The following is a 12,984-nucleotide window of genomic DNA, read 5'->3' as shown; positions in this document are numbered from 1 at the left end:
CGTGTAATCTTCTATCACAGACAGGTGACTGTATCTACACCGGAGCTACAGGTCTGTATATAATAACCAGGAATCATATTGCAGGTTACATTAGTAAGAATCACTTATAATATCATGTGTTATTGTCATCATAAGTCAGTCATGGGAACATATAATAGAAATTCATCTGGAGCATTACTGATCCTCAGATGAACAAATCTTCGCACATCTTTTTACAATATACGTGCTGTATATTAGTGTTTAACCCCTTCCCAATCTGATAAATTCCAAATTTTAGTTTCTATTTTCCTTCTCTATTTTTCTCTATTTCTAAAACTCATAACATTTTATTTATCAATCTATGTTATTGCAGAATCAGAAAACAATGATGTGTGGGATGATATCTGCTTCATCAGACAGATGATCTGGGGAGCTGGGGGATTTCTTTTAGCCATGCACTGTGTTCTGCATACCATCTAGTTTTTTACAGTCTTCTGAAGAAACAAGCCAGCCATGTTGGAGCTCTACAGGAGACTAGTAAAGCTGTGTACCTGCCACTCAACTTCTCCAGTCTCCTGAAGCCCCAGCAGTGATAGTTTGCTCATCCTTCCAGCAGTTCAGTGCTGCATTGTCCTCTCCCTGACCCTGCACTTTGTTCTCTCCCCCTCACTCCTCTCTCAGGCCACAATAAAGCTTCTCTTCCCTGCCTGCCCTGTCCCTTTCCCTGCTCCTGCACTTATTATTCTCTGCAACTGCCTGACAGACAGTTAAATCTCTGCAGCTGTTTAAAGGAGAACTCCAGAATATAAAAATTGTTCCCCATACTGCCAGCAGTAAAAAAATAAAGATGTACATACCTTCCTCCGCTCCCCCGGGGCCTCCGATAACCCGCTCCGGTCTCCGCCGTGATCCTCTTCCTGGTTGCTGGTGGTCGGAGAGTCTTACTGCGCTCAGCCAATCACCAGCCGCAGCAAAGTCCCGACTCGTCCGGCGATAGGCTGAGCGGCAGTGTGATGTTTTCGGCCCCGGCAGCAGGTGCCGGTGTAGTTAATAATTTTGTGTCTTGAAGCGTTCTAACACTGCCGCTCAGCCTTTCCCCGGCCGAGTCGGACTTCGCTGCGGCTGGTGACTGGCTGAGTGCAGTATGATTCTCCGACCACCGGCAACCAGGAAGTGGATCGCTGCGGAGACCGGAGCCGGTTAACGGAGGCCCCGGGGGAGCGGAGGAAGGTATGTTCATCTTTATTTTTTTACTGCCGGCAGTATGGGGGACAATTTTTACATTCTGGAGTTCTCCCTTAAGAGACTGATAAAAGCTGAGTGACACACGATACACAGTTCTGGGCTCACAGTACTTCCCCAACTTTTCCAGTATCTGAAGAGAATATCTGTTTATTAATGTGGTCATATTGGAGCTCTTCAGGAGACTGAGGAAGTTGGGTGGCACAAAATATGCATGCCACCAATCTTTTCCAGTCTCCTTAAAGGGGTACTCTGCCCCTAGACATCTTATAGCCTATCCAAAGGATAAAGCATAAGATGTCTGATCATGGGGGTCGCATTGCTGGGACCCCCGTGATCTTCCTGCAGAGTTTGCAGAGGGTCCCAGCGGCAGGACACCTGTGAACAGACATCTTATCCCCTATCCTTTGGGATAAGATGTCTTTGGCCATAATACCCCTTTAAGGCTCCATATGTCATGTATGTAGCTGGAAATAGCTTTAAAACAGTTAACATTTAACTCCTTAAGGGCTCAGCCCATTTTGGCCTTAAGGACTCCTCGCCTTAACTGTATTATATGTTTGTCCACAGAGTATTAGGGCTTGTTTTTTGCGCGAACAGTTGTTCTTTGTAATGACATCACTCATTTTACAATAAATATTATGGCACAACCATAAAAAAAAAAAAATAAATAAAAAATACTAATTGTGTGAGGAAATTGAAAAGAAAAACTTGATTTTGCTAATTTTGGAAGGTTTCGTTTTCACGGTGTACAATTTACGGTATAAATGACATATTTTCTATATTCTGTGGTGGGTCAACGCAATTAAAATGATACCCATTTTTACGTACTTTTCTTTTTTAATACCGATTTAAAAAAATCGCAAACTTTTAAACTAAATTAGTACGTTTAAAATCCCTCTATTTTGTTGACTTATAACTTTTTAATTTTTCCGGATAAGCAGCTATATGAGGGCTCATTTTTTGCATTGTGATCTGTACTTTTTAATGATATCACATTTGCATATATAAAACTTTTAATATATTTTTTATAAATAATTTTAGGAATAATTTTAAAATGTCACAAAAAAGCACCAATTTTTGACTTTTTTTCTAGCTTTTTCCATTCACGCTGTTCACTGTAGGGGATCATTAACATTAAAGGGGTATTCCGGGCAAAGCATTTTTTTGTACTACAGTAAAGAGCATGTCCTGTTTAAGTAATGTGTAAATATGCGTGCATACCTTTTTATTTCCGTTTCTTTGCAAATCTTTCTTTTTTTTTTGGGGGGGGGGGGCGGAAGTTCCTTTTCATAAGCCTACCTGATGACTGTGGTCTCGCTTTTTTCCCATCTCTCTTTGCATTCCTTGATGTGACCTCACAGTTTAGTGGGCTGTGCTGCTCTCTCTTCTGTTCGGCAACCCTGCCCCCTGCTGACGTGTATTTTAGTCGCCGTGTGTGCGCATCATGAAGCTGCGGCCATGTCACATGATTTGTCTAATGTCATGTGATGTTAGTGGGCTTTGCAGCCCGCCCCTGCTGATGTTATTGATGCCCATGTGCATCATGGCGTCATGATGTTAGTCATGTGATCACAATTTTCTCATGTGATCCAGTGCTAGTCATGTGATGTAAGGGGAGGTCATATATATATATTTTTACACTTAGTTCTGACCAAACTTGCCATTCGCCTTTGAAACATGTGTAATTAATTGTGTCTGTTTGGATTTTTGTCAGAGGCTTGCAGTCCAAAACCCGGCCCAGTTCTGACTTGGTTTAGGAAATAAGCCAATACTGTTTGGCAAAGTTGCTATGCAGCTTTCCTGGACTCCCCTGGGAATGTGCAATGAGACATTTCTTGTTTCCCCTGCTAAAATAATACTTGACCCATCATGGTCCACAGTTGGTCCCATGATGGCTGTAGTTGTAGTACAGGCATCATTGAGGGCCGCCATTTGCACCTCCCCTGGCAGTAATGAGTAATGATGGTTTAGATGACAGTGGACATGAAGAGCGGTGCAGTTGCCCATAGCAATGAATCCAATTGTTTTTTTCATTTTTCAAAGGCCTCTTTGAAAATGAAATAAGCGATCTGATTGGTTGTTATGGGCAACTGCACCACTCTTCCACTATACAGGTTTTGAGAAATCTCCAATAATGTTTTTGTAAAATTTGCAATACTACTACCATATGGTACAGACTATGTGGTCGAGTTTGAAAAACATGTCTACAGTAAAAGTTGCCCAGTTGTCCATAGCAAACAATCAGATTGCTTCTTTCTTTTTCTACAGGCCTCTTTAAAAATGAAAGGAGCAATCTGATTGGTTGCTATAGGCAACTGCAGCACTTTTGCTGTACACAGATTTTGAAAAATCACCACCATAGAGAGAGAAAAAGAGCAATCTCTCTCTCTATAGAGACACAATACAGGCTTCAAATATACAATACATTACACAGCAAAATGCCACAGAATACAAAAAATAACATAGGCTAAGTGCAGACTGGTAATCCTAACTGCTATCCAGGCCAGGTTTGCACACCAACATATAGTCCCTTACGCTAAGGCTAAATCACAGCCCACATCAGGTGACATGAAGATGAGGGCAGGGAATCAGCATCACAGTGTGGGCGTGATCAGAAAGAAAAGATGCATGCAGGGAAATATAGTTCACAGCCCAACACACATGCAAATGAACACAGGAAGGCGTGAACGGGAGGGGCAACCACAGTGTGTGCCCAAACCAAAAAGGGAGGGAAAGGAAATAAATGAGGCATGATGGGACATGTAGTAAAAGCAACAAAAAAAAAAAAAAAACAGGAGCGTGGCAAACAAGCAATGGGAGAAAAAACTTATGGGGAGGAGGGGGGAATGTGACATCACAATCCCCTGCAAAGCAGCATGGTAGGTGTAGTTGCAGTTTGGAGAAACAAACAGGAAACAGCTTGGAAGGGAAAATGAAGCAACAGCATTATGGAGGACACAGAGCTCAGCCTGCTAGCCACAAGACAAGCATGAATACTTCACTAGCATGGCCATTAGAGACTCGCAGGTAAGATTGAAAAAAGTATTTACACTGGATAACCCCTTTAAATTTTAATAATTAGGATATTTACACATGCAGTGATACCAAATTTGCTTATTCATTTTTATATTTTTTTTTACACTTTTTGGGGTAAAATGGGAAAAAGCGACAATTTAAATTTTTATTGGGGAGGGGATTTTTCACATTTTTTTTACTTTTCTTTTTTACATTTATTTTTACACATTAATATTCCTTATAGGGGACTATTTATAGCAATCATTTGATTGCTAATACTGTTCAGTGCTAAGCATAGGGCATAACACTAATCAATGTTATCAGTGATCTTCTGCTCTGGTCTGCTTCATCTCAGACCAGAGCAGAAGACCCATGGAGACGGACGGAGGCAGGTGAGGGGACCTCTGTCCGCCATTATGGATGATTGGATCCCCCTGGCAGCACTGCGGGCGATCCGATCATCCATTTTAGTGACTGCACTGCCACAGATGCCGTGATCTGTATTGATCACAGCATCTGCGGGGTTAATGGCACACAGCGTGATCGCTAATGTGCGCCATTACCGGCGGGTCCCTGGCTGCTGATAGCAGCATGACCAAAGCATTGGTCCGATATGTTTATGCGTTAAGTACCACCGCACCATGACGTACATTTATGTCCTGCGTCTTTAAGGGGTTAAATGGCTGATTGGTGATAAGATTAATTGCATTAACTGATGTTTGGTATTAACCCTTTAGACACCATGATCAAAGTTGATCATGACATTTAAAAGGGGAGAAATCACTGCCGGTAAGCTCAACGGAGCTTTTCGGGACCACCGTGGTTAAATCGCGATGCCCCAAACAGCTGAGGGGACAGCAGGAGGGTGCTTAACTTCCTTTCAGCTGTCCAATCATTGCCCCTTAGCTCCATGCCTGAGATCTAGGCTTGAGCAATCGAGCACAGATAAAACTGATTAATGCTATCGCATAGCATTGTTCAGTTTACGCAGTCTTACGTTTTAAGTATTATATGTAATAGTCCCCTATGTGGACTAAAATAAAGTATACAAAAGTGAAATATAAATAAATATGATTTTGGAAAAATCCAGATATTCGACATCCAGTGATTCCTCTTTGTCCAGTCTGGAGCTCACCTCCTCATAAAAGCTGATCAGGTTAATTTGACAGGACCGATCCCTCGTAAACCCATGCTGATATGGGGTCATACATTTATTTTGATCAAATTACTCCAAAATAGCATCTCTTAGAAAACCCTCAAGCAATTTACATTAAACAGAGGTTAAACTAACAACCAAGGTTAAACTAAAAATGTATAAAAAGTGATCAAAAATTTACATCAAAACAAAAATGGTACAGACAAAAACTTCAGATCACAGTGCAAAAAATGAGCCCTCATATAGCCTTGTATACAGAAAAATAAAAAAGTTATAGGGGTCAGAAGATGACAATTTTAAACATACTAATTTTGGTTAATGTAATTAGATTTTTCCTTTTGTAGTAATATAAAACAAAACCTTCACAAATTGGGTATCCTATCTGTATGAACCTACAGAATAAAGATATGGTCACTGAAAAGTGCACTGTATAGAATCTGAATCCCCAAAAGTTACAAAATGGCATTTTTGTTTTCAATTTTGTCCCACAAATATTTCTTTTCTGGTTTCCATGTAAATTTGGTGGTGAAATGATTTTATAACAAAGTACAATTGGTGGCGCAAACAACAAGCCCCCATATGGGTCTGTAGGTGCAAAATAGAAAGTGTTCAGATTTTTAGAAGGTGAAGTGGAAAATACGAATTTAAAAAAATAAAAAAAATCTGTGGTCTGTGGTGGCCACTATGTTTTTTCACTTAAAATTTTCCCCATGAAGGTGAGTTTTTGTCACAGCTAGCGCTCCGGTCCCCGCCTCCGGACCGAAGCGCTCGCTTCCCCGCTCCCCCTTCCCGGGATCCCGGTGCCTCCCGCACAGTCACACTGACCAAGAGCATGGGATCCCTTGTGTCGGGGACGCGGCTGCCGTGGCGGCTGGTCCCCTCTCACGCGCCGCGTCCCTGTCTGACTTACCTGGCTCCTCGTTCCCAGCGCAGACTGGCTCTGCCTTCCGGCGCACGCAGCCCCGCTCTCTAGGGCGTGCGCGTGCCACCTTCTGAAAATTTAAAGGGCCAGCGCACCATTGATTGGTGTGCTGGCTAATTTTCCCTGCCTCCTTCCCTAATAAAAGTCTCCTTCCCCTTCCTGCCCTTGCCGGATCTTTGTGCCCTAGTGCCTTTGAGAAAGCGTTCCATACTGTGTATACTGCCCTGCCTTTTGCCGTACCCTTGCTACCGTCTACTCGCCTTTGAACCCTTGCCGCCTGCCCTGACCTCTGCTACATCCGACTACACTCCTGCCTGCTCCCTGTGTACCACGCCATATCCGCTACCAGTGAGGTCGAGTTGCTACTGGAGGATACGACCTGGTGGTTACCGCCACAGCAAGTCCATCCCGCTTTGCGGTGGGCTCTGGTGAAAACCAGTAACCACTTAGAACCGGTCCTCTGGTACAACCCGCGTCATCGCCTCTCTGGTCCAGAGAATCCACTACCAGTCCTGCCAGTATGTTACAGTTTTCTTGTTATCTCTGGTCTCGTGCTTGCTCTTTGTTTGTCTTTCTTTTCTTTTCTTTGCACAAGTGCATCCATGTAGTGTAGCATCTATTTCCGTTTTGCCTTTGTTTTAGAACTACAGCTCCCAGCATGCCTCGTAGCCTGTCTCCTCTTTCAGTGCCTTGCCCAACTTGTTTTGCGTTGCCGCCCAACCCTGTCTGTGGCTTTTTTATCCCCTTTAGCACACCCTTTCCCTGCCCTGCTCATTAGTATACTTTCCCTTTTTTTTATTTCTATCAGGTCTGGATGTGTGCTTATCATTGGTTGTGAGGTAAGAACATTGTCAGCCCAATCATCTGGGTCCGTGACATGTGACCAGGATGTTGGCCAGTCAGCGTCTGTTACCATTATTGGCTGTGATCTATCAGATTTGTCCTTACTGTCTCTCTGTGTTTACACAGGATGACAGCGGGAGGATGGATGTCTCCTCCCGCTGTCAGCCAGCTCTGCACCCATGGCTCACAGTGTACTGAATACCCTGTGTCAGCACTGCGGCTGACATGTAACCCCTTCCCTGCCATGGGGACCGTGCGCCCATGGGGGAATCAGGGGAATCGGCTATCATGATTCTTCCAACGGGCACACGGTCCCCATGGCGGGGGAATTAGTAACATGTTAGCCGCAGCGCTATCAAGCCCTGCGCCCACGGCTCACAAATCCTTAATTCCCCGACATGGGGAGAATGTGCAGCACTGCAGCTCCCAGTTAACACTTTCCCCGATGCGGGGACATCAGTTTGTTTTGGGGGGGGGGGGGGGGAGAAGCAGAGCAGTGCCTGCGGGTCACATTTGATTAGTTCTCCGACATGGGGACAGTGCACTGCGGCTGACAATTCATTCATTCCCTGATGTGGGGACTGCTGGGTGAGAAGCTGACAGTGCGCCCGCAGAGGAAAACATGATAGCGCTGCGGCTGACATGTTACTAATTCCCCCGCCATGGGGACCGGGGGAAGAATCATGATAGCCGATTCCCCTGATTCTCCCCACGGGTGCACAGTCTCCATGGCGGGGAAGGGGTTACATGTCAGACGCAGCACTGATACAGGGTATTCAGTACACTGTGAGCCGCGGGCGCAGGGCTGCCTGACAGCGGGAGGATGGATGTCTTCATGTCTGTCATCTTGTACTGTGTGAAAAAGGGAGAGAACGGAATTCCCAACCAATTATGGAACAACACCAATTTAATGAATATTCATTATGGGGGTGGTGTAAAAGGGGCAAAATCATTTCAAGAGGAAAAAAAAAAACAGCAACGCCTGCAGCACAGACGTATTGTCCACAACAGCGAACAAACATGCAACAAGAAAAACTACTGAACTTCCGTCACAGAAAAGAGGTCAGTAAAGAACAGACATGCTGTGGACAGATGTATAACATGGGAATTACAAAAGTGCTCAACTCATTACAAACACGTTAGATAACCATAAAGCTGTGGTACCGGAGTACCCCTTTAAGGGATTAACAATGACCTTATATATTATATATATTCTTATTGTATATTCTATCTTGCAATGTTTATTATGCCTGTTTTATATAACCTTTAGATCCATGTCAGGTATTAGTTACCACCCTTCTCCTTTCACCCTCCACTTCACTTCTCTCCCATTTGTTTATCCCGTATTGCTTAGGATTATATAAGACTGGGCTTTTCAGGCTATTTTTATCGATTTTTTTTTATCTATATACGGCTACTAAAGAAAAGGCCTGCGGCCTTGAAACACGTCTAACCCCCTTTTATAAGTTTGCTGGACAACCTACCTATATCCCGAATGTGAACTGTCTCGTACCCGTGCATTGAATTTGGACAGCGCGCGCTTCAGCCACGAGGATGCTACAACTATCCGTACCCTGCTGATCCACACATACGGGCAAGTGCATTATCTTATTGTATCTCACTGCACATATACCAAGCACACCAGAAGGTGCACAATTGCTCCATATGAGGAAGTTCATGCTCCACACCTCCGCTTTATATCCAGGAGGTTCACATCCGCCGCTCACGCGGATACAATAGAAGCCGGATGGCTGAGCTGTAAATGCGTGACCTCTCTGTGAATCTTCTTTCATCAGAAGTTCACCTCGCACATCAGGCTGGCCGGGAGGCTGGAGCCATGCTCGGAGGTGTGAGCACAGGATTTCACAAACACCTTTGGATTTGGTGAGCGGTGCAGTGCACCACAGTGTGCGTTATATGTGATCATCATCATTATTGACTTTGTTGTTTATAGTGGACTTTGCTTTATGGCAACACAGTGGCTACATATGGACATTTTAGTGTTTTACCTATAAATCATATGGATATTTTATTGCTATTGGGGATTACTATCTATAGTTAGGTGGTCTTAATATCTTTATATTTTAACCTGTTATATTATTGTTATCCGAGCCTGCTGAATGGGCCCTGCGACAATGCCCTGCACTATAGGTATGTATTACATTATTTTTATTTTATTCGTACTGGATAATTACCCCAATTTCTTTCACAGTCTTTATTTATATTTGACATTCCTTTGAGGACTGGTTTCTATTATATAATTTTATATAATTAACTTTTGATTATTTTAGGCATATTGGGGTTTTAGGCAACACTAGTTACCTTGGGTATGCCTTTCACTACAGTAAGCTACACCACCCTCTTCTCTCTATATATGTTTTTTTCTGGCTTTGTAATACATTATTATTATACAATAAAGTGTGCAAATGAAAAGTACAACTTGTGCTGCAAAAATATAAGTCCTAATACAGCTTTGTCAGTGGAAAAATAAACTGTAAGGGTACAGTGTAAGAAAGTATATCTTTACTAAAGGTAATGGTGGTTGCCAAACTACGTTTCTCCAGCCTCCCACATCATGGAATAAATACTATTTTTGTTTGAAGTCTACCTGTGGTGTGCTGCCTATATATTTTTCTATACATTGAGGAACCAGTGGACCGAGGTTCAGATGATGCGGGCACCCCAAATTCTTTTTTTCTATTTATTTCTGGAAGTGCTGTTCTTATTGGAGATATATATATATATATATATATATATATATATATATATATGTGTGTGTATATATATATATATATATATATATATATATATATATATGTGAGACTTATCTCATGTCTCTCCTGACTGAGTGACTGAGAAGCAGTGTGACATATTGGCCCCTGAACCAGGAAGAAGACTGGAGCACGGCACAATCTGCCATACTGTCACTGGCTGAGGTGCTGCGGACAGCAAATAGCTGAGCTGTAGAAGTGCAAGTCAGGCCCCAGGAGCAAGAAGAGGATTGTAGCAGAGACCAGGACAGTAATACTGGAGTCACTGGGGAGCAAGGGGAGGTAAGTTTAGTTTTATTTCTGGGCGTATTAAATAATTAAAGATTTTTGCCCAAATACCCTTTAAAGGTAAATCATCAGTGAAAATATAGCTGTCGGGGGCATTGAGTTTATTTGACAGAGGTCATAAGGATACAATAATATTAATACTAAAGCATATTTAATAATATTATCAAAATATGATGATTTATCATTCAGATGTTTTAGTTATAATTTATAACTTTTATTATTGCATTGACTAATTATAGAAAGAAGCCGGGGAAATAATACATCTTTACTAGTAATAGGGTTAGATTACTTCCTTACAGTAAAAGTTATTTGATTTCTATTATTTCAGAGGACTGCTACAGTATTTCCATAATAATCATGTTTGCTCCTCACGTGGTACCGCTATGGGTACCATACTTATGTCTATTTTTACCAATCTCTGTGTAGATATATTATAAAGGATTATTACAGGGAATGAAGGGTACTAGAGAAAAGGTCTTATTTTCTGATGAATATTTGTTTTTATTGATTACTAATTTATTTAGGAAGGAGGAGGACAACCTTAGAACACATTTTCAGATAGAAAACAATCAAACTGTAATACAGTGTATTGGTCCTGTTCCATGACACTAAAGGTTCTGTCAGATATAAAAACAAATATCTCTCAAACATCTCATCTGATTTGCTTTTGTGCTTACTGTTTGTAATTAGTTGTTGACACTGTATAATACACCGCACCCAATATTGTTCCTGTGCATAAAGCAAAAATTACAAGGCATATAAGAGATAAAGCCCCCACCATAATAAAGAAAACAAACAGTTAAATGTGATCAGATTCACTTTATTGCATTTGTAATTTAAAGCAAACAGGGAACAAAACAAAGCAACTAATGCTAAGATCAGGCTCTTCAGATGCCCAAATTATCATGATTTAGGGGTCATTATTACTCCACAATAAGTCCTATAATAAAAGGGGATCCTAATATATTAATAACATATAACCTAAGTTAAAATCCCAAAAGAATAAGTATCCTTGGCAATATTTATTAAATACACAACAACTTTTTCTTATATTAATCCCTTGCCTCAAAACGCAGTTTATAAATGGTGCTGCGGCACGGCAAGGTTATGAAGCGAGCTCAGGAGCTGAGCTCGCATCATACCTGCACGGTTCCGGCTGCTATCAGCAGCCAGGACCCGTGGCTAATGCCGGACATCGCCGTACAGACAGATCACCGGCATTAACTCTTTAGACGCGGCGATCAAAGTTGATGGAAGAGAAAGTGAAAGCTTCCCGGAAGCTCAGTCAGGCTGATTGAGACTATTGCAGTGAAAAAGTGATGTCCCGGTCAGCTAGGACGCATTAAGAGGGTGTCTCACCTGCCTCCTGTGCATCCGATCAGCGATTGATAGCTTCAAGCCTGAAATCCAGGCTTGAGCAATCGACCACTGATAACACTGATCAATGCAATGCAATGGCATTGATGAGTGTATTGAATCAATGTATTGCCTGTTATAGTCCCCTATGGAGGCTATAACCAAAAACAGAAAAGTTAATAAAGATGATTCAACCCCTTCCCCAATAAAAGTCTGAATCACCCCCTTTTCCCATTTAAAAAAAAAAACTGTGTAAATAAAATAAGAATAAACATATGTGGTATCGCCAGGTGTGTAAATGTCTGAACTATAAAAATATATATTATTAATTAAACCGCACGATCAATGGCATACGCGCAAAAAAATTCCAAAGTCCAAAATAGCGTATTTTTGGTCACTTTTTATACCATAAAAAATGGAAAAAAAAACATCAAAAAGTCTGATCAGAACAAAAATGGTACCAATAAAAACTTCAGATCCACTGCTCTCTGCCTGTACTTACCAGTGGCGAGAGACATGTAGACCTTGGAAGGATACTTACTGTAGGTTGTGTTTTTGGTTCCTAGATCCTGTTCATATACCTGTTCTGACTATCATATGTCTGACTCTTGGAACCCCTGATTTCCGAGGGGCAGCACCACATTGTATATTGTGCATACCATGTTGATTTTCTTGTAAAACTTAATAAAGATATACTATGGAAATAAAAAAACTTCAGATCATGGCACAAAAAATTTGCCCTCACATCACCCCATATGTGGAAAAATAAAAAAGTTATAGGGGTCAGGAAATGACAATTCTAAACGTATTAATTTCCGTGCATGTAGTTATGATTTCTTCCAGAAGTACGACAAAATCAAACATATATAAGTAGGGTATCATTTTTAATGTATGAACCTACAGAATAAAGATAAGGTGTCATTTTCACCGAAAAATTTAGTTTGTAGAAACGGAAGCCCCCAAAAGTTACAAAATTAAATTTTTTCTTAAGTTTTGTCGTACAATTATTATTATTATTATCATTTTTTTTTTTTTTTTTTCGCCTTAGATTTTTTGGGGGTAAAATGACTGATGTAATTACAAAGTAGAATTGGTGGTGCAAAAAAAATAGCCATCATATGGACTTTTAGGTTCAAAATTGAAAGGGATATGATTTTTAAAAGGTCAGGAGGAAAAAAATGAAAGTATAAAAACAGAAAAAATGCTTGGTCATTAAGGTATTAAAGACTGAACTATTATTTTACCATTCACATATATCATGCACTAGACACAAACTGATAAATCACCAGGATTGTCTAAAAATCTTGTAGGTAAATAAAATCATATAGGGAGCCCTGTTATAATAATTATTATTTCTTTAGCTATAGCTTTATATATAAACTCTGGACATGAAGACTTAACTTTTAATT

This window comes from Hyla sarda, chromosome 10 (assembly GCF_029499605.1).
Source record: "Hyla sarda isolate aHylSar1 chromosome 10, aHylSar1.hap1, whole genome shotgun sequence".
In the NCBI taxonomy this organism is placed as follows: Eukaryota; Metazoa; Chordata; class Amphibia; order Anura; family Hylidae; genus Hyla; species Hyla sarda.
Note: the sequence above shows the minus strand (reverse complement) of the source record.